Raw genomic sequence first — 8297 nt, 5'->3', positions numbered from 1 at the left:
GTAAGTCTGGGGAATGATATGTCATCTGGTCACCCCATCATCCTGTCATTGGTGCTATGGAATCATGGCCACAGCAAGTAAGAGGGTCTTATTGTCTAAACTTCATCTGGGAAGCAAGGGAGAGGCATGGAAGGTGTGTGTGTGTGTGTGTGTGTGTGTGTGTGTATGCACACGCTTGTGCACACACATGCACACGCAGTGGTTCCAGTCATATAAGGGCCCTGAAGTAGGTTGCAGGTGTGAGCAACAAAGGTGAAGGGAACAGAAGTGGGAGCTAGGCACACAGAAAGGATTTTTTAGCTCAGGCTACCACAGCAAAATACCACAGGCTGGGGGCTTAATCAACACAAACCTATTTCCTCACAGTTCTGGAGGCTGGAAATCCAAGGCCTAGGTGCCAGCAGGTTGGTTTCTGGTGAGATCTCTCCTTGACTTGCAGACATTTGCCTCCCTGTGGTATTCTCAGTTGGCCTTACCTCCTTGCCTGCGTGCCCCTGGGGTCTCTTCCTCTTCTTAAAAGGACACCATTCTTACTGGATTAGGATTCACCCTAATGGCCTCAGTTAACCATAATCACCTGTTCAACAATCCTGTCTCCTAACTGTAGTCACATTAGGAGTTAAGGTTTTAACCTGTGGATTTTGGGTGGCACAGTTCAGTCCATAACAAATGGTGAGAACGATTTGAGGACACATGGGTAGAGTCCCAGCAGTGTCCATAAGTAAACACCTCACTGTACCTTCTTTAGTGATCATTTTGCATTGTGGGTGTGTAGTGAGCATCCTGTCACTGGAATACCCCAGTCTTACACAAGAGCTGTTCCACCCCATGTCTGCACAGTTGGCCATTACCACATTCTCAGTCTTCAGTCATCTGCAGGACTGGGTCACTTCATTAGAGTGGAAAGGACCTCTGAAAGGGCTGAGGGCATGGTCTTATTTTGCAGGTTCAGGGAACAGAGGCCTTGGACATGCCAAATGCCTCCCTGGATGTCTACCATCTTCGTGGTAGCGGGGGTTCACCATCGAGGCTGCCAGACTTAGCAGGGAATGAAGCCATAGCTTTCATTGGATGTTGCTTCTTTTTCTGTGTAGAAGAATGTGTGGCTTGTCTCCCCCCATCACATTTGGGAATTTGCTTCTGGCCACCAGGGATGCAATCTTTTTCTTGGGGTTAATGGTATTTACACTAGTATGCAACACTAACTGGCACTCTAGACAATCTCTGCAAGTAAGCTGCTCTATAAGTAAACAGGAGCTTATGGAACTTTTCTGACAGGTTGCATATTTATAAGCAGGTTTATCCTAATTCAGATTGCTGATTCGCCAAGCTGGAAATGTGTTTTCTTCTCTTACACAATGTCTTTGAGCTGAGAGGTAACTGGAGGCCATATTTCTGGGGCTTCAGATGGGAAGAGACTTGGTGATTGGGTGATCTGACTGCACAGGGTGGGAGGAGGTCAGCAGTTCATTCACAGGCAACTGGAAGGACAGCTCTTGAGAAATCCCTTTCCCTTAACCAGCTGGTTTATGCTCAGCCTGGGGCTCAGCACTAGCCCACCTCTTGAAAGAAGCAACTTGTTTGATAAGCAACATGCTCATACTGGGCTGTGGTTTGTGGGGGCTTCTGTCTGGTGGGGGTAGAAGGATATCATCTCAGCAGAGACATCTCTCCCTCAATCCTGTTCATTACAGCAAATACTCAGTGGGAATTCTTTTAATTTTTTTAAGATTTATTTATTTGAGAGAGAGAGAGAGAGAGAGAGAGAGAATGTGGGGGGGGCAGAGGGTGAGGGAGAGAGAGCCTTTAAAAATTTTTTCATTTAAATTCAATTTAATTAACATATACTATATCATTAGTTTCAGAGGTAGAATTCAATGATTCATCAGTTGCTACAACACTTTTACATCAAGTGCCCTCCTTAATGCCCATCCCCTAGTTATCCCATTCCTCCACCCCCTTCCCTCCAGCAACCCTCAGTTTGTTTCCTATAGTTAAGAGTCTCTTATGGTTTGCTTCCCTCTTTGTTTTTGTCTATTTTATCTTTCCTTCCCTTCCCCCACGTTCTTCTGTTTTGTTTATTAAATTCTACATGTGAGTGAAATCATATGAGATTTGTCTTTCTCTGACTGACTTATTTCGTTTAGCATAATACCCTCTAGTTCCATCCACATCAATGCAAATGGCAAGATTTCATTCTTTTTGATGGCTGAGTAGTATTCCATTGCATATGTATACTACATCTTCTTATTCATTGATCTGTTGATGGACATCTGGGCTCTTTCCATATTTTGGCTATGAACATTGGGGTGCATGTGCCCCTTCAAATCACTCTGTTTGTATCCTTTGGGTAAATACCTAGTAGTGCAATTGCTGGATTGTAGGGTAGCTCTATTTTTAACTTTCTGAGGAATGTCCATACTATTTTCCAGGGTGGCTGCGCCAGCTTGCGTTCCCACCAACAGTATTAGAGTGTTTCCCTTTCTCCACATCCTCACCAACATCCATTGTTTACAGAGTTGTTAATTTTAGCCATTCTGACAGGTGTGAGGTGGTATCTCATTGTGGTTTTGATTTGTATTTCCCTGATGCCAAGTGATGTGGAGAATTTTTTCATGTGTCTGTTGGCCATTTGTATGTCTTTTTGGAGAAATGTCTATTCATATATTATGCCCATTTCTGACTGGACTTTTTTTGGGGGGGTGTTGAGTTTGATAAGTTCTTTATAGATTTTGGATACTAGTCCTTTGTCTGATAAGACATTTGCAAATATCTCCTCCCATTCTGTAGGTTGCCTCTTAGTTTTGTTTCCTTTGCTGTGCTAAAGCTTTTTATCTTGATGAAGTCTCAATAGTTCATTTTTCTTTTGTTTTGCTTGCCTTTGGAGATGTGTCTAGCAAGAAGTAGGGAGAGAGAGTCTTAAGCAGACTCTGTGCTGAGCCCAGAGCTGGACACAGAGCTCTATCCCATGAGCCTGAGATCATGACCTGTGCCAAAACCAGGAGGTGAATGCCTAATCAACTGCACCACCCAGGTGCCCCCTCAGTGGGAATTCTTTACAAGTTGAGTTGGTCACCTATCTAAGGAATTGGGACTTTCTTGGTTTTAAACTGTAAAGTCCCATATCTCAGAAACTCCCTCAGCCCTGATTGGTAACTCTATTTAAGCCAAGAAGAGGCAGACCTTCTCACTGGAACTATTTACATCTCATAGTAACCCATTACATCTCCAGTGATCTCTAGTTTACAATTCAGCTGGAGGTCAATGCATTTTGCTTCTAGAGTGTGATGACCTCTACCTCTCCACAACCATTTTCTTCATAGACTTGATTTTCTCTTCCCGAAGGAAAAACTTTGATTATCCTACAGATTTTGTAATTTCCCACCTGCTTTTGGGCTGCCTTACTCAAAGACAAGTGGAAAATGTGTTTGTCACAAAACAAGGCAAAATAACCTTATCATATCTTAGTGTTCCTTGCTTTAAAACTGAGCTTTGGGTATTCATTTGTAGGAGATCTGTTGTACATTCATTTTGGGGGTGTATTTACAATTCACAGTGACTTCCTTAAACTATGCTCCCTCACTTACAGGGGTGAACTGTATTCACCCAGTATGATTCCACCTCTCAGGGCACAGTTTATTGGATTGGGGGGTGCAGAGAGGCATTGAGCCCAAACTGTGTTTGTATCTCTGAGGGTGGCAGGGAAGGGGGGATTTGGAGAGAAGAATGCAGTCAAGTACAGAGAGAAGCAGAGACTGGGGATGAAGAGAGAATCCTGCCAGGTTGCCAGGACTCCATTTCAGCCCTTCCTGGCCTGACTGCCATTCTTGCTCAGGATGCCCTGGTTCCTAATGCTGAGCCTCTTGTGTTACTTGAATCCATCTCTGTTATTTTTTTACCACATTGTTGTGTATAGAACGGCTTCCCTAGGGCCATTCTCTTTTATTTATAGGTACAAAATGGGCTATGAGACATGATCTTGGACCACACTTGCCAATGTTTGCTGAGCCCTTGGCTAGGTTCAGGGGAGACAGAGATGAGCACAGTGTCTGCTGTGTGTTCCATCTGCCCAGTTCCTGCGAGTCTGCAGAGAACTGCATTGTGGGAAGATCCTCCATCTCTCACAGGACAAGGTACCATAGCAACCGTGGATGCCTGGTCCCAAGTGTACCAAACTTTGATGTTTTTAGTTCTAAAGAAGAAAATGAAAAACCACCCAAATTTGTTGTCTCCCTTCAAAGGTTATTATTTTTTTTAATGAGGGAAAATAATAAGTCACTGAGTTCTTTTTTGTAAGGTAAATTTGGGGACATAGAGACCTTTTGAGTAGATGGAGAGGCCCAAAGAAAAACACAAAATGTAACTGAAGCTCTGAGACTGGTGCATGAGGACCGAGTAACACTTTACCAAAGGGGAGGGGAGTGAGGGGATGGGTTAAGTAGATGATAGGAATCGAGAAGTGCATTTATCATGATGAGCACAGGGCGATGTATGGAAGTGTTGAATTATTATATTGTATACCTAAAGCTGATATAACACTGTATGTTAATTAGAATTAAAATAAAAACTTAAAAAAAATAAAAACTTTAAAAAGAAGGAAAAAAAGGATGCCATCAATGCCAAGGGCAGAGGTTGATTGATAAATTAATTAATTCACCAAGCAACTGCCTACTATATCCCAACACTAACCAGGTCAAGGGAGCTTAGGTATGCGTAAGACACAAGTTACTGCTCTGTGCATCTGCATGGTCTTATCTTCCATTTCTAGTATCAACTTTTGTTGACATGTGTGTTGACATGCATGTACCTGCCTTCCCTTTTTTGGGAGCTTAGAGAAGCAGAAGGAAGTCTGAGACTCGGCTCATCCCCTCCAGGGCCTCATCATCCCAGTGGGCTAGGAAAGCATATATAACATAATGAACTATAGCACAATGGTGTGTTCAAAGTCTGCATGGGTGGTCCAGGTGAGAACTGTCTGTGGGACTGAAGAGGGAGGGCCCAGTGGGCTGGAGTGATCTGGGAAGGCTTTATGGAGGAGGCAAGTCTTGTTTTGTCCCTCAAATGAAGAATTTTTGTTGGCAGAGAGATGGAGAGAAAGTGTTCCAAGGGGAAGGTGTTGGAAGTGACACAGTCTATCCCTGTCTCAGCAGCTAGATTGGCTGGATCCTGGCCTAGGAAGCCAAGCTGGGTATGGTTTGTGGAGACCCTGTGTAGAGAATGCGAAGCCATCAAAAGTTTGGGAATAAGGCGTGCCACATACAAAGTTTGACTCCATAGAGGTTATTCCTCCTGGTGTTGACAGAATGTGTGGAGTGCTAGAGGCTGGTGCCCTATTTGGAGGTATAGCCATAGCTGGGGTGAGACATGCTAGGTACATTCATGAGTATTAGGACATTCTTTAAATGACCTAGCAAAAAAAAAAAAACAAAACGGCTATAGTTGAAAGTCTGGAATCACCTTGCCTCCTGGGTCTGTAGGGTTTTCTTCTAGAGAGCCAATTTTATTATTTGATATGGTGGGGTTCAAGACACACTATTTCAGAATATGGCATCTTGGCATATGGAATATCTCAAGGTGAAAGAGTTTGAGAAAACAGGAGAAGCAGGAAGGTTACTGTGACCCCCAACCCCACCCACCCCTCACCCTTCTTCCCTGAGATACCCTCCCTGTATCAGGAGGAAGCAAGACATTATTATTAACAGAGACTGGCATTTTGGGAGTCAAGAAATCTTACAAAGATTGATTGACTTTAGGATGTCGAACCTTGCATCCCAGGAATAAATCCCACCTGGTCATGGTGGATAATCTTTTTAATGTACTGTTGGATCCTATTGGCTAGGATCTTGTTGAGAATTTTGGCGTCCATATTCATCAGGGATATTGTTCTGTAATTCTCTTTTTTGATGGGGTCTTTGCCTGGTTTTGGGATCAAGGTAATGCTGGCCTCATAGAACAAGTTTGGAAGTTGTCATTCTGTTTCTATTTTTTGAAACAGCTTCAGGAGAATATGTATTATTTCTTCTTTGAATGTTTGGTAGAATTCCTCTGGGAATCCATCAGGCCCTGGACTCTTGGTCTTTGGGAGGTTTTTGATCACTGCTTCAGTTTCATTACTGGTTATTGGTCTATTCAGATTGTCCATTTCTTCCTGTTTCAGTCTTGGTAGTTTATAGGTTTCCAGGAAGACATCCATTTCTTGCAGGTTGCTTAATTTATTGGCATATAGTTGCTGATAATAATTACTAATAATTGTTTCTATTTCCTTGGTGTTAGTTGTGATCTCTCCCCTTTCATTCACAATTTTATTAATTTGGGTCCTTTCTCTTTTCTTTTGGATAAGTCTGACCAGTGGTTTATTGATCTTATTAATTCTTTCAAAGAACCAGCTTCTAGTTTCATTGATCTGTTCTACTGTATTTATTGTTTCTAACTCATTGATCTCGGCTCTAATCTTTATTATTTCTCTTCTCTTGCTTGGTTTAGGTTTTATTTGTTGTTCTTTCTTCAGTTCCTTAAGGTGTAAGTTTAGCTCGTGTATTCAGGATTTTTCTGTTTTTTTGAATGAGGCTTGGATGGCTATGTATTTCCCCCTTAGGACTGCCTTTGCAGTATCCTATAGGTTTTGGACCGATGTGTTTTCATTCTCATTGGTTTCCATGAATTGTTTAAGTTCTTCTTTAATTTCTTGGTTGACCCAAACATTCTTAAGTGGGATGGTCTTTAGCTTCCAAGTCTTTGAATTCCTTCCAATTTTTTCTTGTGATTGAGTTCCAGTTTCAAAGCATTGTGGTCTGAGAATATGCAGGGAATAATCTCAGTCTTTTGGTATCGGTTGAGACCTGATTTGTGACCCAGTATGTGGTCTATTTTGGAGAACATTCCATGTGTGTTTGAAGAAAAGGAATATACTGTTGTTTTAGGGTGATTGTTCTGTATAAATCTATGAAGTCCATCTGGTCCAGTGTGCCATTCAAAGCTCTTGTTTCTTTGTTGATCTTCTGCTTAGGTGATCTGTCTATTGCTGAGAGTGGAGTGTTGAAGTCTCTTACTATAACGTATTATTATCAATATGTTTCTTTATTTTGGTTAGCAGTTGGCTTATGTAGTTGGCTGCTACCATGTTGGGGCCATAGATATTTACATTGTTAGATCAATCAATGTGATAGAACACATTGATAAAAGAAGAGACAAGAACCATATGATCCTCTCAATTGATGCAGAAAAAGCATTTGACAAAATACAGCATCATTTCCTGATTAAAACTCTTCAGAGTGTAGAAATAGAGGGAACTTTCCTCAAATTCATAAAAACCATCTATGAAAAGCCCACAGCGAATATCATTCTCAATGGGGAAAAGCTGAGAGCTTTTCCCTTAAGATCAGGAACACGACAAAGATACCCGCTCTTGCCACTATTGTTCAACATGGTACTAGAAATACTAGCCTCAGGAATCAGACAACAAAAAGAAATAAGAAGTATTCAGATTGGCAAAGAAGTCAAACTCTGTCTGTTCACAGATGACATGATACTTTATGTGGAAAACCCAAAAGACTCCAGCCGCAAATTACTAAAACTCATGCAGCAATTCAGGAATGTGGCAGGACACAAAAATCAATGCACAGAAATCAGTTGCTTTTCTATACACAAACAATGTAACTGTAGAAAGACAAATTGGAGAATCTATCCCATTTATAGCACCAAAACCCATAAGATACCTTGGAATAAACCTAACCAAAGAGGTAAAGGATCTATACTCTAGAACCTACAGATTTCCTTTCCTTTCCTTTCCTTTCCTTTCCTTTCCTTTCCTTTCCTTTCCTTTCCTTTCCTTTCCTTTCCTTTCCTTTCCTTTCCTTTCCTTTCCTTTCCTTTCCTTTCCTTTCCTTTCCTTTCCTTTCCTTTCCTTTCCTTTCCTTTCCTTTCCTTTCCTTTCCTTTCCTTTCCTTTCCTTTCCTTTCCTTTCCTTTCCTTTCCTTTCCTTTCCTTTCCTTTCCTTTCCTTTCCTTTCCTTTCCTTTCCTTTCCTTTTCTTTTAAAGTCTTGGTTTATTTATTATTTTTTATAAAAATTTTTTATTATGTTATGTTAGTCACCATACAGTACATCCCAAGTTTTTTATGTAAAGTTCCATGATTCATTACTGGCATTTTTCAAAGAGCTGGAACAAACAATCCTAAAATTTGTATGGAACCAGAAAAGACCCTGAACCGCCAAGGAGATTTTGAAAAAGACAAACAAAGCTGGAAACATCACTTTGCCTGATTTCAAGCTATACTACAAAGCTGTGGTCACCAAGAC

The sequence above is a fragment of the Ursus maritimus genome, unplaced genomic scaffold, assembly GCF_017311325.1.
Source record: "Ursus maritimus isolate PB19 unplaced genomic scaffold, ASM1731132v1 scaffold_22, whole genome shotgun sequence".
Lineage (NCBI taxonomy): Eukaryota > Metazoa > Chordata > Mammalia > Carnivora > Ursidae > Ursus > Ursus maritimus.
This window is presented reverse-complemented; position numbering follows the sequence as displayed.